General features: G+C 45.8%; 1 protein-coding gene across 4 annotated transcripts in view; it reads left to right on the top strand.

The window, feature by feature from the left end:
* Positions 1-1,303: 1,303 nt before the first annotated feature.
* Positions 1,304-27,077, top strand: part of SVIL (supervillin) — a 273,866-nt gene continuing 248,092 nt past the window's right edge. For 3 of the 4 annotated variants that reach the window (XM_079767916.1, XM_079767919.1, XM_079767918.1), the window contains exon 1: positions 1,805-2,607. The gene's annotated coding sequence lies outside the window, so the exon portion shown is untranslated. Of the gene's footprint in view, positions 1,685-1,804; positions 2,608-27,077 lie in introns of those variants that run through there. The other variant, XM_079767917.1, reaches the window with a different exon arrangement.

The following is a 27,077-nucleotide window of genomic DNA, read 5'->3' as shown; positions in this document are numbered from 1 at the left end:
AGAGAGAAACATTGACTGGCTGCCTCCCAGAATCCTCCCCCCCATCCCCCCGAACTGAGAATGGAGCCAGTGGCATGGCTGAGAGTCCAACCTACAACCTCTCAGGTACATGAAACGATGCTCAACCAACTAAGCCATACCAGTCAGGGCTCTTTACGAAATTTTAAGTCCTTCCAGATCGAATCACTTGACTGTCTTTGTGCCAGTCCACAGCTCAGCCTTTAGTGGAGGGCATAGGGATGGAGGAGAGAATAGGGAAGGCAGAAGTTCAATTTCTGTTCTAGGATCTTGGGGACCCTGAAGCTTACTGTTATGGGCTGAGTTGTGTGCCCCCCCAAATTCATCTATTGAAATCCTAACTCCCGGTACCTCAGACTGTGACTGTATTTGGAGGTAGGGTCTTTGAAGAGGTGATCAAGTTAAAATGAGGTCTTATGGGTGGGCCCTAATCTAGCATGAAGAGGAGATTTGGGACACATGCACACAAAGGGAAAACCATGTGAAGACACAGGGAGAAGATGTCACTTACAAGCCAAGGAGAGAGGCCTCAGAAGAAACCAACCCTGCTGATACCTTGATCTTGGATTTCTAGTCCCCAACAAGCTAATACACTCCTCACCTTTCATTTTTCTGATGGGGGCTTATATACATAAGCTTGGTGTATCCTCAAGAGGAAAAATGAAAGCGTTTAACATTCTGAGGAAAAGAAGAAAGGGCTGGGGAGAAATTAAAAGTGAACACTACCTACTGAAACAGACAAGTAGCACAAGTGGATTTAACATGTTTACATTTGTCTACTGCTTAGCAAATTACCAAGTGCTCCACAAATCTTGGGAACCTGTTAGAAACTCAAATTCTCCGGGCCCTTGAGGATTTGATTAAAGAAACAGAAAGGGGGGATGGCTGGGAGTTTGGCAGCAATCTGTTTGAACCAATGTAAGCGGTTCTGATTAGCTAAAGTTTAATTTGTGAGAAACGCAGAGATAGGGTATGGTCCCTGTCAAGACCAGCTGGGAGGGTGACGTGACTTCTTTCACGGTTGTTAGTGGCCCCGCAAGGATGGTCTCCTTGACAACTGGGCCAGGAGCGCGAAGGACTCCGAAGTTCTAACGCCTCGGTAGGTTTCGTACCTAGCGGAGCGACTGGGCACAGCGCGGCCGCCCGGGGTCTCTAAGGTGAGCGGCGCCCTGCAGCCTCCAGGCAGCGGCGGGGTTGCCGCGGGTGAGAACCGGGAGCCGGGGAGCCGGGGCGCCGGGGCGCGTGCGCGCGGGCGTGAGCCGACGGGTGGGTGGTGCGGGCCGGCCCGCCCGGCCCGCTCTCCGAGCCACTCAGAGCGCCCGGCTGCCGACACCCAAGGCGATACAATTCATACCCGGCGCTGCCAGCCACGCCGGACTCCTGCGCCCGCGGCCCGGGAGGGGGGTGCCGGGTGCGCCAGGCCAGCCTCGCAACTTGCTCTGCTCCCGCAGTTGTGGCGACTGGGGCCACGCAGACTCTCTTGGGCCCCTCGCCGAGAGCCAGGTCGTGCGGTGACTGCGCCACGGTCGCCGAGGTTACCCCGTGAGTGTCCGCCCGCGGCAGAGCCGCCCCCTCCGTCCCCGCGGGGAACTTGGTGCGGCGGCCAGCCCGGCAGGTGGGCTGGGAGGCCGGCGCAGCTCGGGCTCTTCCGCGGCGCGCGGCGTAGGTGAGTGGGGGCGCTCCGTTGGGGAGGCGGGGTGGGGGTGTGGAAGCGCTCCGAGGCAGAACCACCAACCTGGTTCCCTCCAAAGTTTTACTCAGGACTTTGGGGGGCGGGTCCGGGGGGTGTTGACTCGGATGAAAGAGCGAGTCACCCGGACCCACTCCTCCCGGCCGGCCCGGCCTCCAGCCCTAAGGCCGACCTCCTGCTGCACCAGGGACCTCGGACCTCGCCACCAGCCTCTCCCTAGTCCCAGGACCCGTGTGAGGACCCGTGACCGGCCGCCGCCCTCCCCTCGGAGCCTCTCATTGGGGCAGGAGAGGGCGACTGAGATACCAGCCACAAACTTCCTTTGCACGCAGCGCAACCGCCTTTACAGTGTTTTAAAACAGGACGAGCGTACGCGAGTCATCGCGATTTCCTCAGGACACCCCTGGAGGCGGGGCCGAGCGGGGCGACGCGGGGCACTAGTTGGATGACTTGGGGCGCGGTGTCTGGCTCCGGCCTGGGCTTAGCGGCTCGGGAGGAACCCCGCGCGCCGACCCCTGTTCGGGGAAAGGGTGCCCTGCGGGGGGAGGCGCGGGGTTCCTCGCACTTGGTTGGGCTCCTTGTTCCCGACCCCTCTTGCCCGGCTCCTCGCTGTCGCCAGGGTGCCCCCCCTGGGTGACCCGGCAGAGGGCGCCAGCGCCCAATGGTCGCACGGGCCGGCAGAGGGAGGGGACTCGCGCGAGCCTCCAGGTGAGGAGCGCCGGGAATCCCCCGGAGACGGGACCGCTCCTGGCTTTGAGAAAGGAGGCGGGGAGTGGTGGCGGCGCTGCGGAGACGTCGGGGCCGGCACCGTGGCGCTGTGGAGAAGTCGGGGCTGGCGGACAGCTGTCGGCGGGAAGCGGCGATTCTGCCCAGCCGAGGGCTGGGGAAAGCTTGGGAAGGTGAGGAACGTCCCTCCACGCGGTGGCCAAGGGGCAGGGAATGCAGCAGAGGGTTAAGGCTGGCGACGCTAGGACACGCGGTGCGCGCCCTTCTCCGGGGCCGGTGTGGGGCCAGTTTTACCTCGGCGGGCTGGGCGGGCTGGCCAATCCCTGGGACGCGGCTGCGGGTGCTGCCGGCGGCCCGCAGGGTCCCCGAGCTGGGTAACAAAGGCGCTGCGCAGCCACTCCTCCCCTCCACTTCCGTCCCGGCGCGCCCAGGCGCGCGCAGCCCGGAGGAGTCAGCCAGGCCGGGGTTTCCCTCTGCCGAGTTTCGGGAAGTTAGCCCCGCAGCCCGTTAGGCGGGGAGGGGGCGGGGGCGGGACAGGGGGCAGCCGGGCGTGCGTGTGTTCAGAACTGCGACAACGCCTGTTTCCTTTCCGGGCGAATGGCGAAAGCCGCCGTGGCCCCTGTATCTCTCCTCCAGGTCCTGGGGTCGCGCGCGATTTTGAACTTCTAGCGCCGCGCGGGCCCAGCCGTCCCGCGGCCCACACCCCTCCCTGCAGATTCTGGACGCGTGCGGGCTCCCCGAAGGGAGTTGTTCAGTCCCAGGTGACTGCCTGCAGCCCCAGGCACCCTGAGCGGAGCTCCTGGAGGCGGTAATTGCAGTACTGTGCGTTAGCGGCCGGCAGGCTCCAGTCCAGGCCGCAGTCTGGGTCAGGTGCGGGGTTAAGCGCCCTGGCGCAGGCATTACAGCTCTGGTGAAGTCTGACAGTGTATTGCCATTGGAAGTTCCCAGGAAGGGAGAGGGCAGCAGGGGAAATTAGGAGAGCTCCTTGTTTTCCACGAGTGTTGGTAACTGTACAACCCCCAGCACAGGCACAACAAGTACTGCCACTGAAATGGCAGGGCAGTCTCTCCTCTCCACCCTGCTCCAGACATCACGGAGCTGGACGCAGAGGAGGAGGTGCTGCCGAAGGGGAACCCAGGGTCCTCTGCTCAGGTGTGAAACTTTATCCCTCCGTATCAATGGATAGAATTTATTTGTTTTATCTGCCGCCACTCCCTTCTCCTGTAGTAGGGAAAATGCAGAAACTGGTTTGTCTGAAGAGCCTAAAATAGGAGAGGATCTTACACGTACACTTTGGAAGGCTCTTCACCTTTCTTTCTTAAACCTTACAGTTTCCTACAGTTTCCGCCAAAGGGGTTCGTTCTTTCTGTTACAATGAGGAAACTGAGGTTTAAAGATATTTATAGGATCCAGGGTCTGTCCTCCTCCAAAAAGTACTTCCTGTTTGCTCACCCCAGTCTTTGCCAAAGGGTGTTCCTGAAAAGTGTTTTTGTGGGTTGCTGATGGAAGAGTTGGGGTATCTGCTGTCACCCTAGGTTGGGTTTGATATTAGGCATTAGGGTTAGATAGACTTTTCACATATTGCTTGCTTTTGTTAGGGCCAGTGCCTCAAGTAAAACAATCTTAGTTTAATGCTTCGGGTATATGAAGACAATTAAAACCCTTAGAATTATCTGACAACTGCAGAGAGAGTCAGAAATAGCTGTCCTTTACTTTCTGTGGTGTCTCCTTAGGCAGGTGGGCCTGGGGTTGGAACTCTACAAGCACTGAGCTCGGTTGCCTTCCCTGCCCCAAGGGCTTGTAGTTCCCACCCTGTTATAACTGTGTGACTTTGCCATCTTCTCAATATGTGTTTAAAATGAAGTGACGTTTGCCTTGGAAATACGGCCAACCTTAACTGCCTGATGAGTTAAAATTTCAAAAATCCTTTTAGGCGTCTAAGAACATGGTGTTATTCACACACCTTTATCCATTATCAAGCTCAAGTATATGGTATGGGACGTTGGTATTGTCTTGCTTTACTTAAGGTGGAATGTTTAAGGAGATATGTTGTTTGAAGTCTGGAATGACAGTCTGTGACTCAGAATGTCCTAGGGCAGTGTCATCAGTTGTGGAGGTGGCCAGGCATGGTGACTGAGGGCAATCCTCTGAAGTCCCAACGGCCAGCTACAAATGCCACCTGCACCCTTTGTAGCTCTGTCATGTTGGGAAAATTGCTCAGCCTCTCTGAGCTTCAGTTTGCTCTTCTAAGATAGAGGTGATATAATAACTTCTGGTTTCAAACTGTGTAGCTGCTCAACACATTTTCACTAATAACCATCCTTCCTATCTAATAAAGAGGTAATATGCAAATTACACACAAGATGGCCACCCCCATGTGGTCAAAGATGGCTGCCCCCATGTGGACACAAGATGGCCTGTGGGGGGTGGCAGTTGGGGGGGACCAAGCCTGCAGGGGAGGGCAGTTGGGGGCAATCAGGCCTGCAGGGAAGGACAGTTGTGGGGGGGGGGGGACCAGGCCTGCAGGGGAGGGCATTTGGGGGGGACCAGGCCGGCAGGGGAGGGCAGTTGGGGGGAAGCAGGCCTGCATAGGAGGGCAGTTGGGAGGAACCAGGCCTGCAGGGGAGGGCAGTTGGGAGGGACCAGGCCTGCATAGGAGGGCAGTTGGGAGGAACCAGGCCTGCAGGGGAGGGCAGTTGGGGGGGACCAGGCCTGCAGGGGAGAGCAGTTAGGGGTGACCAGACCTGCAGGGGAGGGAAGTTAGGGGTGACCGGGCCAGCAGGAGAGGGCAGTTGGGGGCAACCAGGCCAGCAGGGGAGGACAGTTGGGGGCGACTAGGCCATCAGAGAGGACAGTTAGAGGTGACCAGGCCGGCAGGGGAGTGGTTAGGGGGGATCAGGCTGGCAGGCAGAAGCAGTTAGGGGCGATCAGACAGGCAGGCAGTCGAGCGGTTGCATGCCAGCAGTCCTGGATTGTGAGAGGGATGTCCAATTAAATGGGCAGTTGGACATCCCTCGAAGGGTCCCAGATTGGAGAGGGTGCAGGCTGGGCTAAGGGACACTCCCCCTCCCCGTGCACGAATTTCATGCACCGGGCCTTTAGTAGTGTTTATGAACAGACTCTTTTTCTTCCTTCCCTCAGCCAAAAAAGTGAAATGGTGGACACTTGTCTTGAGCTCCCTTTTCTTCTTTATTAGTGCAGTTAGTGATTCTTTCTCATCAGAAAGTGGTCGTGGTTATGGGGGCGGTTGGCACTGATGGAAAACTTTGTCTAGTTGCCCAAGGAATTTACAAGGAACCGAAGAACTCTCCTCTGAGTTTTACAACTGTGTCATTTTGTGGCCACCCCTGCAGTCATTTCTCTTTCCTTTAAATTTGAAGCCAGTATTCTAATGACCAAGATGATAGGACTTAAAAAAACAACAACCCAAATCAAACAAACTGGAGAAAAGGAAGCAAGTATTCTCTTTGCTCATTTACTAGCCATTTATAACACTAAAGAAAATTATCAGCTTCTGTGAAAATTATGCTGGCACAGTCTTGGTTTAAAGGTGAGCCACCAAACTGATAGTGAAGGGAGGAGAGTTTGAGATAATGTTTCAAAAACATTTGCTCAAATAAGGTAAACTATGTGCGATCTGAAAATTGCTAAACTAACTTTTGGAAGGTGACAAAAAGACACATCTATGTTCAGTTAAGCGAAACTAGTCAACAGACAGTATAGCTATTTCATGTGTTACAAAACTGGAATGCTTTTCCATTTAGCAAATACAGGTGGAAAATGGTTTTCTTTTGATATGTCAGGTTGTTTTTGAAAGACCTTTTCCACTGCTGTTTTATAATTCTTGATTTTATTTTTGCATTTATCTTTTAAACAATCATGGGCTAAAGTACTGCAAATGTTATAATGTCCTTAAGCACCACCGGATCATGAAAGTTGTCACCAAGAAGTGCATAGCACTCGAGCACAGGGAGGGATTGCCATTTAAAGCCTATATCAGTTTTACACTTGGATACAAAATATAGCTTTCTGCCACCCTGGAAAATGAGCTGGCTGAGTAACCAAATGACAGTATGCAAAGGGTTAGGAGCAAGGTCCCTGCTTTTGTGCATCTCACTTCATTTGTAGGTACTTGTTGAGCTCCCACTGGGAAGAAAGCAGCTGCAGGGCATGCACCAAACCTGCCCTGTGCTGTCTCTTCCATTGTAGGAAGATGAACAGGCAGCTAAGCTGTTCCAGAGCATCTTGCATTCCCCAGCTGTTCCACAAACTTCTTCCCATATGGAAGAACTTGCCAGCTGCTGTGGCAACTGTACTTACATTTGCTGCTTTTGTGCAGTAACTGAAGAAGGTAAAAATCCAAACACCTTTGTTAAACTGTAGCCATTTTAAATAGTCTATTTGTTTTTGTTATGTCAATGGTATTCTAGATACAGTCTGTCAGGGGAGAAGGTTTAAAAACAAATGTCAGAATTAATATATTTTTCTGAATAAATTTTTTAAGGATAACCAACACGTATAGTTTTCCCATACTTAAAACCTAGGCTGCTTTTGTATTTCATTGACTAATCAAGGAGTGGGTCTAATATTAAAATTAAGGTGTGTGTTTTTTTAAATGGCCGTACGAATCAGGTTTAGTTACATACATTTTTCTATTGCATGAAATGTATAAAAGTTACAATGTGTGTCTAGACATTGCCTTTTTGTTTTCAGAAGATTGGGTTATTTTGCGTTTGTTAGAGTTGAAGATTAGAAGGTACTTTGTCCACACCCCTTGTCTTATCCATAAGAAAACTTGAGTTTCTAAGCAGTTTTCACTTATCCAAGGTGATTTGGCTCTTGGTTTAATTCAGAGAATCTTTTGCTGAGTGTTTACAGTGCTGCAGGCCTGAAGAACTCTGTAGATAAGTGAGGGCTTAGGCCCAGCCCCAGAAGGACTCACAGCTGACAAACAACAGACTTAAACGAATACCACCAGAGGGCTGACACGGAGGCAGCACTTCTGTGTGCAATTACCTCTTCAGGCACTGTTTTTGGTAATAATTTTGGTGGTGTAGTCTTGTCAGCTCAAATAAAGTCTGAGTCACAAGTTGACATGCCAGTAAAAATCGAGGAGAGTCTGGGTACAGGAAGAAAGAAGAAGCGTTATGTGGTTTATCAAATTGTGAGTACCTGTACTGAAAAGAGAAGGCTTTGTGTTTTGCATGGAGACCCCGACTCCCGCCCAGCTCTCTAATGTATTTTGCCCTTCTGATTAGTGTGAATGAAGGTGAATAAATGATCTCTAGAAGATACAGCATAAATCATAGAGCTTTATGGGAATTCAGTCAGCTTCCATCGCTTTGTTCTAGAAGAGGTTATACAACAAGTCATAATCACTTGGACATGTGTAAGACCCTCCTCTGACTCTGAGTCTCAGCTAATTCTTAGAGGCTCTTGAACTGGAAACTGCTGTTGCTTCAGATCCCCAGCTACTCACAGTTGCTGAGTTAGACCCACAGTTTTAAACCCTCTAATCCCTTCTGGGCTCCATTCACACATTCATGTGTCCTCTACCTCATCTGTTTTGCACAGTGACATTAGATTTTCACCATGTTTCAGCTTTCATTGGTTTTACTGGCATTTTCATTTGAGACTCAAAAACTCTGTTAGGCTCTCAGGGTTGATGGTCCTAGGGGCTCTGTTTTGCAGAAGAGGAAACTGAGGCTTGGCACCCGAGCACCTTGCCTGGGCTAGGATTAGCATGTAAGTCTGACTCAAGACTCAGCACTCTCTCTGCCAGAGTCTCAGAAGGATCACCTTAAATCTAGAGAAGTTGAGTCACCTCCTTGCTGAGCTTCCCTGTGCGTGGGGACTACAGCGGTCCTCACTGGGCGCTTTCCCTGAGATCACTGTTTCTTGTTATACTTCCTGTGCATTTTACCAGTTCACTCATTGATCATGTTATGTTTTTAAGTCTTGGCTCTCAAGTGCCACTGCCAGCTTTCTAACGCATGGACCCCTCCTTCCCATCACACAGGCATACACACAGATACACACAGAGGCCCAACAATGGCTATTGGATCCATTATCCAGCCAGCACCTTTCAGAAGATGACCTCACATTTATTTCAACAAGGTGTTTATTCTTGGATAATAGTTTGGAATGCTACACAATACTTGATGGATGTCAGCTATAGATGGATGGTCAGAGTTGACTCTTGTCTTTTCCACAAGGGGGACAGTTGAAACAGGAGCCAACACCCCTTGGTAATGGTGACCATACTGTTCCTTCAGCATCGTGCTCAGTAGAGGTTTGAAACCTCTAAGAGGTGATGAGCTTTGGGGGTGCAGTAGAGGGCCCTCCTGTTTTTAGGGCTTTTCTAATACTACTTGTGCAGCCATTGCCCTGGTCCTCACACACACCCTAACAGTCCCCCACTCCTGCTCCCTAACTTTGGCAGCTTCCTCCTCATTCTAAGACGCTTTGTTTTCTCTCTGACATGCTGCCCTTCCTGCTCCTGGTCTGTTGCTGCTCGCCCAGTCACCTCCTGGCAGTCCTTGGTTTCAAGTGTCTTACGGATGGACGCTTTGCCTTGGATGCCCTTATCTCCATCTGTCATTGGTGTTTAATTGCTTTCCCCCCACCCTCCAGCCTGCTTTTTTGACACGGGGTAGGTTTTCCCACTTGCTGTTTTTTCTGTTCACTTCTGTCAGCTTTTCTTCTGGCTGATCGGCCTGTCCCTTTGTGCCTGCATTTTCCCTGCGTTTCCAGAATGTGTCTTGTGTCTTTGTTTCTATCCAGGGCTACCCTGCTCTTTCTTTCTCTCTTCCTCCCCACACCCCCTTTTTACCACTCTTATTTTTTTTTATTGAGGTATAATTGACATATAACATATTTTAGTTTCAGGTGTACAGCATAATGATCTGATGATCTTTGTGTATATATTGCAAAATGATCACTATAATAAGTCTAGTTAACATACATCATCACATACAGTTACAAAACTTTTTTCTTGTGATGAGAACTTTTAAGATTTGCTCCCTTATCTACTTTCAAATATATAATGCTTCCTCCCATTCTTGACAGTGCTTCTTAAGAAGTAGATCCTTTCTGCCTTATTTGTTCTTCTCAACAATTTGCAGGTGTGATCTGGAGCCAGTCCTGTTTGTCTGCCACTTGCACTGGGTATACTAATTAGGATAATACTCTGTCACAGTTTTAATTTAGAGGTAACTTTGCTTTTAAAAATACAGTTCTTTGGAATTGAAACTTGGATACACCAGTTTTGAAGCCGGTCAGGTCAGGCCATTTCAAAAGCCTGAACTTTGGAGAAAAGGGTTTGAAATTTATTTTGGCTTTCCTTTCACATGGCAGTACCTGGAAAGTAACTGAACCATGAGCTTGTTTTTGGATAAGCTTTCCCTTGCAAATGGAAATTGTATAAACACAGAGCAGAAGTAACATTTTATTCTTCTTATAAAAAATTATATTTCTGAAAGATCTTGGGAGGCAGCTTGTACTTTGTGGCCACTCTAGCTTGCATGTAAGTTATGAGTGATTGGTTGTATTAACACTGTGCTGAGGCATTTGTTCCAGAGGCTCATCTGGGGTATCTACACTAATAAAAGAGTAAGATGCAAATGGACTGTACCTCCATAATGCCCACCAGCCAATCAGGAGTTACTATGCAAATTAACACAACAAAGATGGCAGGTTAATTCGCATATACAGGCACCGAGTGGCCAAGACGCAGGTGTTCTGCACTGCCCCAGCCGCTCCGGGCCTCTGGGCAGCATGGGAAGGCGGAAAGGCAGCTCTGGCCAGAGCAAAGGCAGTGCTGGCAGCCAGGATAAGGAAGGCCCACTCTTGCACGAATCTTTGTGCATCGGGCCTCTAGTCTATATATATAAAACCCTAATATGCAAATAGACCAAATGGCGGAAAAACTGAACAACCGGTCTCTATGATGTGCACTGACCACTAGGGGGCGCGCGCGGAACATGGCGGGCATTGGCCGAGGCGGGATGGTGGAGCAGGTGAGTGGGGGCACCAGACCAAGGTGGGGTGCTGGTTGCTGTCATAGGGTGAGCCTCTGGTGGTTACTGAAAATCTTTGCTCCCAAATGCCACGGTTCTGCCGGGCGCTCACACCTGCTGCTAGTACCAGAGCCACCGCTCGCACCCGCTGCTGGTGCCCGGCACTAGCCCTGATTGCTCAGTGCTATCAGCGAGTGCGAGCAGTGGCTGGCGGCCTCAATCACCCCTGAGGGCTTCTCCACCTCCCCCTGCTCTAGGGGCAATTGGGGCAGCAGACGCCACTCACATCCACTGATGGCACCAGCCCCAATCACTCCGCGCCATCAGCGGGTGGGAGCGGGCTGGCACTGTCAGCACGTGGGAGCAGCGGCAGCAGGAGCAGGGCTGCTGGCAGACAGGGGACTGGGGGCCATGGAGGGAGGGTTTGGGAGGGGGCACGGAGGATGGGCCAAGACCCACCCCTGTGCCCACCACAGTCTCGCGGCCCACAGTTCCTTTCAAGGTGCACGAATTTGTGCACTGGGCCTCTAGTCTATATATATAAAAGACTAAGTGTCCATCTGATGGTAGCTATGATGCTCACTGACCACCAGGGGGCAGACTCTCAACGCAGGAGCTGCTGAGCTACAGTGACTTGGCAGTGACAGTTCTTGGGTGACGCACCCTGGAACCAGAGAGGAGGGAGCCCGAATCCTCATGGGGCCACGCGTGGGTTATGTTGTTGCTGGGGTGCTGTTGGCCCTGAATCTGGTTTACTGTCCACTTGCATTTGCAGCAATTTTGCAGAGTGCCCTCTCACACTCCGGGACCCCTCGGGGGATGTCAGAGAGCTGGTTTTGGCCCAATCCCCGCAGGCCAGGCCGAGGGACCCCACCTGCCAGAGGGACCCCGCTCACTCCACAGACGCCCTTTGAGCCGTGTGGCCGGGGAGGGACCGCGGGAGGGTGTGTCCAGCCCATCTCGCCCAGTCTCGCCCCGCCAGCCACCTTCTAATTAATTTCCTTTCAATGTGCACGAATCCGTGCACCGGGTCACTAGTTTCCTAATAAGGATCCTGTGTCCATGAGAAAATACTGAAGAAATGTGAGATCTTTGATTTAGGAATTTTTATTTTTCTTTCCAAAGCTTTGAACATGGAGGGGCACCCTCAGGGTCAGGATTGGAGCAGGTTGGCTGTTGGAAGCAGTGGGAAAGGATATTCTCAGCCTGCCTTGAGCCAGAGCTACAGGGATAACATCTAGGCCTGGTGAGGCTTCAGCCAGAATGTTTGCCATGAGATACTGGTCAATCCCACCTGGTACATAATCACTGCATGGAAATTTCTCTTTTCTGAAATTTTTTTTTTTTTTTTTTGTGGTGTGTGTATGTGTTAATTTACACCCAAGTCTTTTTTTAAAGATTTTTTAAAAATTGATGTTTAGAGAGAGAGGATGGGAGAGGGAGAGAAAAACATTGAAGTGAGAAAGAAACATTGATTGGCTGCCTCCTACCCACAACCCGGGCATGTGCCCTGACCGGGAATCAAACCTGTAACATGGGATGACATCCAACCAATGGAGCCACACTGGTCAGGGCTCTTCTTTTTTTAAGTTCTGAAAAAATTGAAAAGATTTTTACCTGTGCCAAAATGGAATTTGGTTCTTGAACTTGCCAATTATGAGGGAGCCCAGTTGTCTTGCCCCAGTTAGTATAGACTTTAACTCACACAGACCAAGGATTCATTGTATCAGCAACATTCTTCTTCTTTTTTTTTTTTTAATAAATCTTTATTGTTCAGATTATTACAGGTGTTCCTCTTTTTTTCCCCCCCATAACTCCCCTCCACCTGATTCCCCACCCTACCCCATGCCCTTACCCCCTGCCACTTTCTTCATCCATAGATGTAAGATTTTTGTCCAATCTCTTCCCACACCGCTCAGACACCCTTCCCTCTGAGAATTGTCAGTCCACTCCCTTTCTATGTCCCTGATTCTATTATATTCACCAGTCCATTCTGTTCTTCAGATTTTTTATTCACTTGATTTTTAGATTCACTTGTTGGTAGGTATGTATTAGATGTCTTTTTGTTGTTCATAATTTTTATCTTTACCTTTTTCTTCTTCTTCCTCTTCTTAAAGAATACCCTTCAGCATTTCATGTAATCCTGGTTTGGTGGTGATGAACTCCTTTAGCTTTTTCTTGTCTGTGAAGCTCTTTATCTGACCTTCAATTCTGAATGATAGCTTTGCTGGGTAGAGTAATCTTGGTTGTAGGTTCTTGCTGTTCATCACGTTGAATATTTCTTGCCACTCCCTTCTGGCCTGCATAGTTTCTGTTGAGAAATCAGCTGACAGTCGTATGGGTACTCCCTTGTAGGTAATTAACTTTTTCTCTTGCTGCTTTCAAGATTCTCTCTTTGTCTTTTGCCCTTCATCTTAATTATGATGTGTCTTGGTGTGGTCCTCTTTGGATTCCTCTTGTTTGGGGTTCTGTGCGCTTCCTGAACTTGTAAGTCTATTTCTTTCACCAGGTAGGGAAAGTTTTCTGTCATTATTTCTTCTAATAGGTTTTCAATATTTTGCTCTCTCTCTTCTTCTGGCACCCCAAAAATTCAGATGTTGGTACGCTTGAAGTTGTCCCAGAGGCTCCTTACACTATCTTCATATTTTTTTATCCTTTTTTCTTTTTGTTTTTCTGGTTGGGTGTTTTTTGTTTCCTCATATTTCAGATCTTTGGTTTGATTCTTGGGGTATGTTGATCTACAGTTGAGTTTCTGTATATTCTTTATTTCCGACAGTGTATGCTTAATTTCTGACTGGTCCTTTTTCATTTTTTTTTTTGGGCATTCTCATTAAGGTCCTTGAAGGTCTCATCAAGTTTCTTAGCGGTTTTTAGAAGATGCTTGAGTAACCTTATAAATGTGGTTTTGAACTCTATGTCATCCTGTAGTTTGCTTTCCTCCATTTCTTTCATTCGTGACATATTTCTGTGTCTCCGCATTTTGGCTGCCTCCCTGTGTTGATGGAGTGGCTTTGTGTGTTCGGTGACCTATAGGGGCCAGTAGCTCAGCCTCCCCAATCACCTGAGGTGGACGCTCTTGGTATACCCCTTTGTGGGCTGAGTGCAAAGTCTTGGTGTAGTTAAGCCTTGATTGCTCTTGGTACACTGGGAGGAATTGACCTCCAGGCCAATTGGCTGTGGGGACCCGCTGTGTTTATAATGAAAGAACTGCTGCGCTGGAGACACGCTTATGGTGCAGGACTTGTTTCAGTGGGGCTTTGGTGCTCACTGAGTCTGCCTCTTGAATGTGTCACTTATGGATGTGAGGAGTTGAAATCTGGTGTCTCACACTGACCACTAGGTGCACTGACTTCTGGATCTCCAATGTGGTGCAGGTCAGCTACTGTCTGAGGCCACCCTGCAGGAGCTACAGCGAGAACTACAGTTTTCTCCTCTTTGCTTGGGATTTGGAGATTTTGGAGCTGTCTGAACTGGGTTGCAAGATTGCTAGGTTAAGCTGTGGTAGCGAAGGCCATTCATATGCAAAAGCTGCTGCTTGGAGCTTAGGTGGGTTTGTAGGTTGTGTGGGGCAGGGTCTCAGGGCGTCACCAGGCTGGGTCGTGGCAAACAGTGATGGCTACCAGCCAGCCATTCCCGTGCTTCCGACCGCGTCCCCACGTCTCGCGCCTCAGCACAGCAAGCGATTATTCCTGCGCACAGCTCTGCAAGCAAGCCACCCTAACTTTCCGTCCCGATGGCAGACAGTCCAGCTTCTCCCCATAGGAGTTTGGGTCCCGCGTGTCTCCCCAGAAACTGGATTTCAGAGAAATCAGGAGCTTGTCTCCCTTTGGGTTGAAGAAAGCAATGCCCGCCGCCAGCCCGGATCGCGCGCACCTCTGTACCTCAGCTTTTCAGCGTTTGTGCACTGAATGCTCTTTTCTCTTTCCTTCTAGTTGTAGAACTTCCACTCAGCCAGCTTTCCCGTGGTTCTGGGTGATAGACATTTTGTCTTTTGGTTGTAATTTTGAAATTGTTGTGCAAGGCAGCAGTTTAGGTGTTTACCAACGCCGCCATCTTGGGTTCAGTCCAGCAACATTCTTTAATTGGTATTTTAGCTTTTATCTTGATGTGGTCACCAAGTTTAGTTGTCCATCTATAACAACATCAGGAGAAAGCTTTTTAAAGTTGGAATTATATAAAAACAAGAAAAGAAAGTAATCCCATAGACCAGTGGTCAGCAAACTCATTAGTCAACAGAGCCAAATATCAACAGTACAACGATTGAAATTTCTTTTGAGAGGCAAATTTTTAAAACTTAAACTTCTTCTAACGCCACTTCTTCAAAATAGACTCTCCCAGGCCGTGGTATTTTGTGGAAGAGCCACACTCAAGGGGCCAAAGAGCCACATGTGGCTCACGAGCCACAGTTTGCTGACCACGGACATAGACTATTCATTCATTTACTCTTTTATTCAGCAAACATTTGTTAACCACATGGTGAGTGTGTGCATGTGCATGTTTGTATTGAAAATATAGAATGACCAAGAAACTAGAAACGCCAGTTAGAAAGGATATATGCACCCCTATGTTCATAGCAGCACAATTCATCATAGCTATGATTTGGAAACAGCCTAAGTGCCCATCAGCAGATGAGTGGATTAAAAAACTGTGGTACATCTACACAATGGAATACTATGCAGCAGTAAAAAAGAAGGAGTTCTTACCATTTGCAACAGCATGGATGGAACTGGAGAGCCTTATGCTAAGTGAAATAAGCCAGTCAGAGAAAGATAAATATCACATGATGTCACTCATTTATGGAATATAATGAACAACATAAACTAATGAACAAAAACAGATCCAGAGACAGAGAGACATCGATCAGACCATCAAACCTCAGAGGGAAGGTAGGGGAGGGTGGGAGTAAGGGGGTGAGATCAACCAAAGGACTTGTATGCATGCATATAAGCCTAACCAATGGACACAGACAACAGGCGGGTGAGGGCATGAGTGGGGGGGATAAGGGGGAGTAATGGGGGAATAAGGACACATGTAACACCTTAATCAATAAAGAAATTTTAAAAAATAAAAATAAAAAAATAAAATATAGAACAAGTCCTGTCTCACAGAGCATACAATCTAGAGATGCTGGGGCTGACCAGCAGACCCTGAGTGATGGGTGAATAGATTACTCTGACACATATTTTTGTGAAAGAGAAGGCTAAGGGACTGTTTGGCTTTAGAAACCAAAACAGCCTCGATTGCCTGCCTCATTAGGCTTTTATTGTAAAAACATCTTGAACTAAAATTAACCTCTAGATATAATCAGCAGGGTAAGTATCCTTAAGAAAGCACATGCTTTTACAAGGTTGGGTTTAAAGACAAAACATAGAGATTCCAGCAAATCACCCAGGGGCTCGGATTTGTTTGGAAAAGTCAAGGCAGGGGCTGCTGCCTTCGGCAGGGTCCTCCTAAGAGGCCCCAACCTTTTGGAGAATCCTCCTTACAGACTTTCCAACCAAGTCCCATGCTTCCCTACATAGAGAGATATTTGTAATCACAAAAACATAGTTAGGTGTCACCAGTATTGTGATGGAGGTATATTCCAGGAGTGAAGAGACACAGGATGTGATGGTGAGCGTGCTGAGAGCAGCATCATGGATTGACTGTAACATATGCCAGGCCCTGTGCTGAGGGTTTGGCATGCTATACCTCTTTTAATCAGCAGGATCGTATAAGTGGAAGCTTTGATAGGTTAAGTACCTCAAATGAGGTAAGGTAATAAGTAGAACCTAGGTTTCAATTCAGGTCCAAAGTCATAAACCTTATGCAATAAATAAGAGAAGGCATCAGTATCTTTCTAGGTTTATTTTCCTGCTTTGTCCATCTCCATCAGTAAATGTAATGAAGGAAGAAGGAAGCTGGAGGGCCTTTTGTGTAAAGGATGTGCAGTAGGCATCTAGACTATGCCACTGTCATATAAAGGATATACAGTTCACTGTTGAACAATGTGGGTGTGGGGTTCTGGAACCCTGCACAGTCCAAAATCCGACTATAACTTTTGACTCCTCAGTCATCCCTCAGTATTCGTGAGGGATTGATTCCAGGACCCCTGTGGATATCAAATCCACGGTTGCTCAAGTCCCTTATATAAAACTAGAGGCCTGATGCACAAAGATTTGTGCAAGAATAGGCCTTCCTTCCCCTGGCTGCCGGCACCGCCTTCGCTCAGGGCCGGATCCGCCTTTCCACTTTCGCTCCAGCCCGGAGCTGCCTTCCGCCTTCCGCCTTGTTGCGTCAATTTGCATATTCCTTCCTTATTGGCTGTGGGCGCTGCCATCTTTGTTGCTGAGTTATGGTCAATTTGCATATTCTGTCTTTATTAGAGCCTGGCTGGCATGGCTCAGTGGTTGAGTGTCAACGTATGAATTAGGACAGTGGTCGGCAAACCACGGCTCGCGAGCCACATGCGGCTCTTTGGCCCCTTGAGTTTGGCTCTTCCACAAAATACAATGAGCGGGCGCGCATGTACAGTGCGATTGAAACTTCGTGGCCCATGCACAGAAGTCAGTTTTCGGCCTGGGCGAGCCTATTTTGAAGAAGTGTTTCTAACGCCAAGCCACACTCAAGGGGCCAAAGAGCCGCATGTGGCTCGCAAGCCGCGGTTTGCTGACCACTGAACTAGGAGGTCACTGTTTTATTCCAGGTCAGGGCACATGACCAGGTTTACGGCCTCCATCCCTAGCAGGGGACATGCAGCAGGCAGCCCATCAATGATTCTCTCTCATCATTGATGTTTCTATCTCTCTCTCCCTCTCCGAAATCAATAAAAATATATATTAAAAAATTCTTGTAAAAAACAAATAAAAAATAAAATCGTATGTAGAACAATGCATACAGTTGGCCTTCCACATCTGCAGGCTCCCACCTGCAGATCAAAAGTACTGTTTTCCAACCAAAGTTTGTTGAATCTGAAATGTGGAAACCTTGGGGATATGGAAGGCCGACTATATTTATGGAAAAAAAATCTGTACACAAGTGGACCCATGCAGTTCAGACTGATTGTTTGAGGGTCAAAGGTACATGGGGATCTAGTCTAGACAGTGACTTTGAGTCTGTAATTATGCATTTTCTCAGAGGATCCTTTATAGTCAGTATTTTGCCAACTGTATTTCTAAAGAGGCTTTCTTTTCCCTCTGCTAGGCTTTGCAGAAACTGCCAGGCTCATTGTCACCTAGGAGGGCCTGTACCCCACTCTCTGCCTCTTTTCTTGGTGCAGTGCATTGTAGTCAATAGCCTCTGGTTTCTGCCTTGCTGTTTCTCATCTGTTTGGGTGAGGAAAGAGGTTTTATTTCAGGCCCATTGGAGGGAAGAGTAACTTCCTCATCAAGCAGAAGCTTGTCAGTGCGCACTTGACCAGCTCTAAGTCTCCTCTTCACATCCAGCAAGGTGTAGGCTACCTTCTCTTACCTCCCGTTTTCTGCCTTGTAAGGATTGCAAGTCTATATTTCTGATCAAACCCGTTGGGATTGTAAGAAGAGGCTCAAAAGGGAAGCGAGATCCTGCCTTCTTCCTGAGGGAACCAGTGAGGACAAGGGGTGGCCTTCTTCAGGGTGAATCACTCTGGGGCTGAAGAAGAAACTTTGGGAAGTATATGCTGCTTTAGGGCTGTGTCTGTATGTCTTCATTCAGATGCAGCTCTTTTTTATCTGGGTGTGACCCCATCCAGAACTGAACCTGGGACCCTTCAGTCCGCAGGCCAACACTCTATCCACTGAGCCAAACCAGGGAGGGCCAGATGCAGCTCTTGATAGCGGTGTAAGTAGAAAGACAGACCTCTACCCCTGAATTGTGGCTACACGAGGAAATCCCATGATTGAAAATTTGGAAGTAAACATGCTTTTCTTTAAAGACTGTATTTTCTTTTAGTTCATTGGATTTTAAGTCCAAAATCTCTAAGAATAAGGGTAAGTACCTGCATTTCTGGAAAAAAAAAATGATAGGCCAAGAGTTCAAGTTTAGAGAGAATTTACTTAAAGCAACATTAGATCATTTCCATCCCATTTCTAAAAATGAATTTAATTTAAGACTTTTAAATAAGATTACATATATGCATATATATATGCATATATGTTTCATTTTGACCTCAGAATTATCCAATTATAATTATCTGTTGAAAAACAATCATCATTATATACTCCTGATATTGATTTTCTAGGAAAAAACATATTACATGCTTGACCAGAAAATTATATGGTAGAAAAATGTTTTGGTTGATTATGTAAACCCAACATCTGTGTGTTTTTAAAAAAAGACTTCCTCATCACTTAAAAAAAATAAAAGCTTTCATCTTGTGTCATGTTTTCTATACTTGGTTCTCACAGTTACAGTTTGGAAGAAAACAACAAGTTAGTGACAGCAAGCAGTGAAAGCACCTTTTTTTTTCCATGAACAAATTAGTTCCATGTCTAATGTCTAGGCTTCTAAAAAAAAAATACTCAGAGGAAACTGCAAACTTGTCGAAAACTTCTCACTTTCATTTTGAGCACAGATACTGGTTCTAGGTTTAAACAGTAATATTCTTTATCTGGTTATAGAAATACTAACATTTATAAACCCACGCATGTTTCTTTTGCCCCACAACCATGGTTTCCAATATACATTTTCTTTGCCAGCATTTCCCATTTCAGTTAGAAGTTGGCTTTAACAAGTTCAGTGCTATGTTTGCATAAACAATACCAAGACCTTTTTCTTCTCCAAGCCTTTTGTTTTGTCCTCTTGGTTGCCAAATTCTCATGGATTGCCGATAGCTGCCTAAGAATGGCTCTTCAGTTTCATCCTATATTTTCCAAGTAGTTTTCTCATTGTTTCAGATTCTAGGGGCAATGGGGAGAGTTAATGAGCTGTGGAAGGGTTGCCTCCCATTGCTTTTAGGCTTCATCACCAAATATGAGGATGCCTGAGGGTTGAATACTTTTAGTTTCAGGATAGATAGGAGAGGGGAGACAGTTGAAAAGATGAAAAGATTTCATAGTATAATATAATTTTTCTCTTTAAGATGTTTTTTTCTATTATTGTTATGGTCATTATCATTACTTGAAATATCATTAGTAGTCTGGTGGGACAAATAGCTCTTGCTAAGAGTAATACCTTCTTAACGATGAATACTGACGTTTCAGTTAAAGTACAATGAAAATGATTCCTCCTGAATAGCCATTGCTTTTGCAGGTTTGTAGATATTTATGAACACATTTATGTGCAGGGCACTCTGTTAGGCCCTTTCGCATTTCTGATGGCATTTAATCACCACCACCATGTGAGTAAGTAGTGTTATTCCAAATTCATAGAGAAGCACTTTTTAGGCTCATGGAAATGAAGGGAGTTGGCAAAATCATTTATCTAATGGGTGACAGGATTGAGATTCAAATTGAGATCTTCCAACTCTAAAGTCATGTCCACTCCCCAGTACGCTAAGCTGATAAATAAATGGTGGTGATATCACATTGAAGGTCACACATGTATTAGGGGGTTTTAGAAGTACAGCTTGAAGCTAATGTAATACAATTTTAAGAATAAAACTATCAAATTGGGGTTGGAATTTTTAGTGCTCCTTAGTGCATGTTAGATTTGGACAATAGGATTTAGTATTTACCTGCTTTTTGGTAAAGACATTGATTGGCCCACATCTGTGTCCAACTTGTGAAATCAGTTTTGTTCTAATATGTGTATCCTCCAGCGGCCACTGCCCCTCCCATCCTCTCCCTTTCCCTTCCTATCTTTTCTTTTTCTTTTCTCTCTCTCTCCTTTCCTCCCTCTCCCCCTCCCTGTCACTTCCTCCTCCCCATCTCCTTCCTCCCTCCCTCCCTCCCTCCCTCCCTCCCTCCCTTCCTTCCCTTCCTTCCCTTCCCTTCCCTTCCCTTCCCTTCCCTTCCCTTCCCTTCCCTTCCCTTCCCTTCCCTTCCCTTCCCTTCCCTTCCCTTCCCTTCCCTTCCCTTCCCTTCCCTTCCTTCCTTCCTTCCTTCCTTCCTTCCTTCCTTCCTTCCTTCCTTCCTTCCTTCCTTCCTTCCTTCCTTCCTTCCTCCCTCCCTTCCTCCCTTCCTCCCTTCCTCCCTTCCTCCCTTCCTCCCTTTCTCTCTCTCTCTCTCTCTCTCTCTCTCTCTCTCTCTCTCTCTCTCTCTTTCTTTCTTTCTTTCTTTCTTTCTCTCTTTCTCTCTTTCTCTCTTTCTCTCTTTCTCTCTTTCTCTCTCTCTTTCTCTCTTTCTTCTCTCTCTTTCTTTCTTTCTTTCTTTCTTTCTTTCTTTCTTTCTTTCTTTCTTTCTTTCTTTCTTTCTCCCTTTTCTTCTTCTTCTTTTTTAAATTAAAACAGCTTTATTAGAGTATAATGTTGCCGTTGTTTTCTTAACTTTTAGCGGGGTTTTTAGATAACATTTGGGCCAATGTTAAGCCAAAATTTTTTAACTTCTAGGGCTTTTTGATATAGTATTGGCTGAGTTACTCAAACTAATTCTTGTTACTATACTTCTTTATTACTTTCAGATAAACCTTTTCAGTAATAGTTTGGGAAATTTTGAGTTTTAAAAACTAATGGTTGCTGACACAATATTGAGTACATAAATCTAAAAAGTAGAAAAATAGTAGCTTGATATTCAACAGTTTTCCCCCTTCAGTTATCTCTTGATTTTCTATATTAATAGGAGGAACCAAGACTATAATCACTCAAAATATCTTACACTGAAGTATGTTCTCTTATAGATGAGGAAATTAAGGCTTAAAAAGCTCCAAGGCCCTAGCTGATTTTCTCAGTGTTTAGAGCATTGGCCCTCAGACCTCAGGTCATGTGTTTGATTCCCTGGTACCTCGGTTGCAGGCTTGATCCCCATATGGTCGAGGTGCTTGAGGGGAAGCAACCAATCCATGTGTCTTTCTCCTCTCTCTCTCTCTCTCTCTCTCTCTCTCTCTCTCTCTCTCTCTCTCTCTCTCTCTCTCTCTCCCTCTCTCTCTCTTCCCCTCCTTTCCTCCCTCCCCCTCTTCTCAACATGTTTAAAAAAAAATGAATGGAAAAAATACCCTAAAGTGAGGATTAAAAGAAAAAAAAAAGCTCCAGTGAAAAATTTTTCTGCAAGATCATAAAGAAAGCAGGTAACAGGGTCTGGCTTAGAAACCATATCTTCTAATTCCTAACCCTGTTTTTTCACTCTTGATTTGATTGAGTCAGTAACAAGTGATAGAGATTTTCCAATGGGATCTTTTAAAAAGTTAGTTATGGTTATTTATGACATATCACAATTTAAAACTTCATTATAAAGCTGCCCAACTTCCTCCTTTCTCTATTAATCCATTACGACATGTAAGACAACAGCTGTTAGAAGAATGTAAATTACTACCATAAATAAAGTAAAGCTCTTCATCGAGGGTTAGAAGGAAAAGTATTGGCTGGTGTCTCAGAATTTTCAGTGACCAAAATGGAGGGGATACCAGCATACTTTGTTGAAGATTTTGACCTTCCCCATCCTTATTTGGATTATTCAAACAGATGTGCTAAATAGTTAATCTCTCCACTAGGAGTGTTCACATTGACTAGTCAGTGCTGGGAGGAAGGAAACAAATGTGTGTTTTTTTTTGTTTTTTTTTTTTGAGCATGCATTCTGTGTTAAACTATGTATAAGGCATTGTCTATATGTTAACTGACTATAGCTCTTAGCAGAGTTCCATAAATGAGTACCTTAATCTCAAGGAGTTTAAGTCTGGTGGGGCTGGTGTTACTTCCAGGTCTGTAAGATGAATAAGTGCGGTCTTTCAACTCTACCATTTCTAAATTCTATGATTTATTTCTTTATTTTTAATTAGCTTTCCTGAAAATACCTTCTCCTCTAATCCCTAGTTAGCCTGGAAGCCAGACAAAAGAGTATTAGATGACACCAGTAAGAAGTGAGAAGAAAAATTTTCCAAAAGTGGACCTCCTGACTATCAATTGTCTACCCATTATGGGTATTTTAGAACAGTGCTTCTCAAATTTTAATGTGTATGGAGATCACCTGGGGATCTTGTTCAAGGTTTTATATATTTGCTGATCTTTTGTCTGCTTGTTCTACTTGTGGTGTTTAATATATTGAGAGGGCAGTGTTAAAATATGTGACTATTCTTGTGAACTTATTGTTTTTGAAGTTTTTGCTTCTGGTATTTGGAAACGTGGTTGTTAAAATGAATAGATGCTTAGGATTCTTATGTCCTCTTGATGAAGTGAACACTTTATCATTATGAAATGAGCTTTATACTAGATGATATTCTTTGCTCTAAAATATCTTTTGTCTGATATTAATAAAGGAACTTTAGCTTTCTTTGGGTAGGTGTTAGTATGGTATTTCTTTAACCATAATTTTACTTTTAACCTATTTATGTCTACTATATTAAAGTGCATCTCTTGCTTATATACTGCCTAGTAAATAGTAGGGTCTTACTTTTATTTTTCCAATATGGCATTTTTTATCTTTTAATTGCAGGTATTTAGACCATTTACATTTAATGTAATTATTGGTAAGATTAGTTTGAATTCTATCCTCTAGCTGTTTTTCCTGTGTTTTATCTTCCTGTTTTCTACTTTCTTTTGTATTAGTTGAGTATTTTTATGATTCCGTTCTTTGTCTTTTGAGGGGTATTAGCTATATATTTTTGTGTAGTTATGTTAATGGTTGCTTTAGGATTTAAAGTATGCATCTTTAACTAATCACAGTCTACCTTGGGTGATGTTGTACCGCTTTATATATAGTATAAGAACCTTCCTATATAATAAAGAGCTAATATGCAAATGGTTGTCATGCCCTCATGCCGTTAATGGCTCAGACACTCAACACTGGGGAGAGAGGAATGGGGACCAGCCAAGCACAAATGAGCTCACAAGAGAGGAATGGGGACCAGCCAGGCTGTGGCTGGGGAGAGGGACAAGCCACCCACCACGGGGTCCCGGGTGCCAGCGGCTGCGCCTGTGCCTGCACCCCGGGAGACGGACAAGCCGCATGCCCTGTGGTCCCGGGCACCAATGGCTGCGCCTGTGGCCCAGCCCGGGAGAGGGACAAGCAGCACGCCCTGAGCACCAGTACCTGCGCACCAGTACCTGCGGCTACGGCCTGGGAGAGGGACAAGCCATTCGCCCTGCAGTCCCAGGTGCCTATGGCTGCGGCCCGGCTGAAGCCGCCTGTCCATGATCCCCTGCAGCTGCAGCTGGCCCAGGCGAAGCTGGCCCAGGTTCTGGGTGCCTGCGGCTGGCCAGAGGGAGGGAAGCCTGGGTCCCAGGTGCCTGCGACCGGCCGGAGGACGGAATCCTGGGTCCCGGTGCGGGGGGAGGCAGAGACGGTTAGGGGCGATCAGGCCTGGAGGGGAACAGTTAGGGGCGATCAGATAGGCAGGCAGAGGTGGTTAGGGGCGATCAGGCAGGCAAAGGTGGTTAGGGGCGATCAGGCAGGCAGGCAGGCGAGCGATTAGAAGCCAGCGGTTAGAGGCAGTTGGACATCCCCCGAGGGTCCCAGATTAGAGAGGGTGCAGGCTGGGCTGAGGGACACCCCCCCATGCATGAATTTCGTGCACCGGGCCTCTAGTATAATAATAAACTTCCATTTTGACATTTGTATTGTTTTTGTCATACATCTTACTTTTACATATGTAATTAACTCCACATAAATTGTTATTATTTTTGTTTTAGAAGTCACTTTCTTTTAAAGAGTAAATTATATATTTACTTGGATAATTGCCAATTTCAGTCTCTTCATTCCTTTGTGTATATCCATATTTCTACTTGATATAATTTTCCTTCTGCTTAAAAGGACTTCCTTTAACATTTCTAGTTTGCACGAATGCTAATGATGTATTCTTTCTACTTTTTATGTCTGATAAGGTCATTATTAGCCTTAATTTCTGAAAGGTATTTTGATTGAATGGAGGATTCTAGATTGATAGTTTTTTTTCTTTCAGTTATTTAAAGATGTTGCTTCACTGCCTTTTCACTTGCATTGTTTTTGACATTAAATCTGCTTTGTCATTCTTATCTTTGTTCCTCTCTGATGAATCCTTTAAACTGTGCTTTTAAGATTTTTTTTATCACTGGTTTTGAGCAATTTGATTATATGTGTCTTGGGTGTATTTTTCTTTGTGTTTCTTGTGCCTGGGGTTAGTTGAGCTCCTTGTTTCTTTGGATTTACATTTTTATTGTTCGGAAGTTTTTCAGCCATTATTTCTTCAACTATTATTTTCTGCCTTCACCCCCAGGGTTTCAATACATGTATACACATGCTCTGCTCATTTTTATAAACGCTTTTCTTTGGTTTTTCATTTTGGATATTTCTATTGCTATATCTTCAAGATCTCTATTCTTCCCTTCTGTGATATCTGCTCTGCCATTTATCCAGTGTATTTTTTTAAATTTTTTTATCCAGTGTATTATATGTGTGTGTGTGTGTGTGTGTGTGTGTGTGTGTGTGTGTGTGTGTGTGTAATTGATTTCAGAGAGAAAGGGAGAGGGAAAGAGAGATAGAAACATCAATGATGAGAGAGAATCATTGATTGGCTTCCTCCTGCATGCCCTCTACTGGGGATTGAGCCCACAACCACAGCCATGTGCCCTTGACTGGAATCAAACCGAGGACCCTTCAGTCCGCAGGCTGATGCTCTATTCACTGAGGCAAACCAGATTAGGCTCCAGTGTATTGTTTATCTCACACTGTAGGCTTCATCTCTAGAAATTTAATTTATGTTTTTATAGATTCATATCAGAACTTAAAATCTTGAATATCCATCCCTGACTACTGATTCTATCATCTGTCTTAATTCTGGATCAGTTGCAAATAATTGACATTTTTCCTCATTATAGGTTGTTCTTTCCTGCTACTTTGCATGCCTGATAATTTTTGATTGGATGCCAGACATTGTGAGTTATTTTCTTGGGTTCTGGTTGTTTTTGTATTACTATAAATATTCCTGAGCTTTGTTTGAGACATAGCTATATTAGTTGGAGACAGTTGATTCATTTGTATCTTGCTTTTAAGGTTTGTTAGGTGGGACTGGAGCACTGCTCAGTCTGGGGCTAATTAAGAGCTTACTTAAGACAAGATCTTTCTGAGACCTAATGCCCCTGAATGATGAGGTTTTCTAGTCTATCTGATGGGAACAGTACTATTATTAGTCCTGATAACCAATCACTGTTATCTCTAATCCTTTCTGGTATTTAATACCCCCTCTTCCCCCCCTCCCCCACCCCCCCCCCCCCAGCCATAGGTAGTTTACTCACATACATGCACTAGTCAAGTACTCAGCTAAATACTCAAGGGTGACTCTCTGTAGATATCTAGAGTTCTCTTTTTGTGGAGCTCTCTCCTCTGTCCTCCAAACACTAGTTGCCTTGTCCTCCCCAGACTTTCAGCTCTGTATCATTACCAGGGAGTCTGCTGGACTCTTTTAGGGTTCTCCCTCCCCTTGTCTTGGCTAGTAAATCATTAAAGCAATAAGCTGGGACCATCGTAGGCTCACTTCCTTTGCTTCCTGATGTTCTGTCTCCTGAAAAACATCTATATATATAAAAGACTAAGCAACCCGCCGACTGCCTATTGGCCTGTAGGTATGACACACACTGACCACCAGGGGGCAGACGCTCAACTCAGGAGCTGCCAAGTGACAGCAGCTTTGCAGAGTGCCCTCTCGCACTCCGGGACCCCTCGGAGGATGTCGGACTGTGGGTTTCAGCCCAATCCCCGCAGGCCAGGCTGAGGCACCTCACCTGTTGTTGGGACACTCGGTTCACCCCGCAGACTCCCTTCGAGCCCGGCACCGTCCCAGGTGCGGCTGGCCAGCTGGCAGGGGAGGGACTGCGGAAGGTTGGCTATAGGGTATGTCCGGCCCATCTTGCCCAGTCCCACCCCGCCCCGCCAGCCACCTTCTACTTAATTTCCTTTCAATGTGCACAAATCTGTGCACTGGGCCTCTAGTTGTTTTATATATTTTGTCTAGTTGCTTTGTATTTTTTTAATTAATTTTTTTAAATGTCTCAGACAAATGGATAAATCTGTTTTGTATTACTTCATCTTGGCCAAATATGGAATTTGTAATACAATTCAGATTCTGTTTAGCTTATTTCAGCTGGAGCCTAAGATTCTGCATTTCTAAGAGACTTTGAGGTAATATTGATGCTTCTGGGAAAAGATTACTTTGAGTAGTTAGGGTCTCTAACTATTCAGTTGAAATATAGCAAGCCACATATGTAATTTAAATTTTCTAGTAGCAAATTGAAAAAAGTTAAAGAGAGAGGTGAAACTAATTTTAATAGTATATTTTCTTTAACCCAGTCTACCCAAAATGTTATTATCACAACATGAAATCAATATAAAAATATTAATTGGACATTTTATTTTTATTGTACTGTCTTGGAATTTGGTATGTATGATAGAATTATAGCAGTTCAAAAGTCAGACACTACTTTTTCATCTGAAATACTTGTTCTATATTTAGATTTCATTAAATTTATACAGGTATACCTCATTTTACTAAATTCACTTTATTGCACTTTACATATGTTGTGTGTTTTTTACAAATTAAAGGCAAGACCCTCCTGCAACAAAAAGATTAAGACTCCCGTATATTGTGATACTCACTTTATTGTGGTG

The sequence above is a fragment of the Cnephaeus nilssonii genome, assembly GCF_951640355.1.
Source record: "Cnephaeus nilssonii genome assembly, chromosome: 4".
Lineage (NCBI taxonomy): Eukaryota > Metazoa > Chordata > Mammalia > Chiroptera > Vespertilionidae > Cnephaeus > Cnephaeus nilssonii.
The sequence above is the reverse complement of the archived record's forward strand: the minus strand, read 5'-3'. Positions and strand labels throughout refer to the sequence as shown.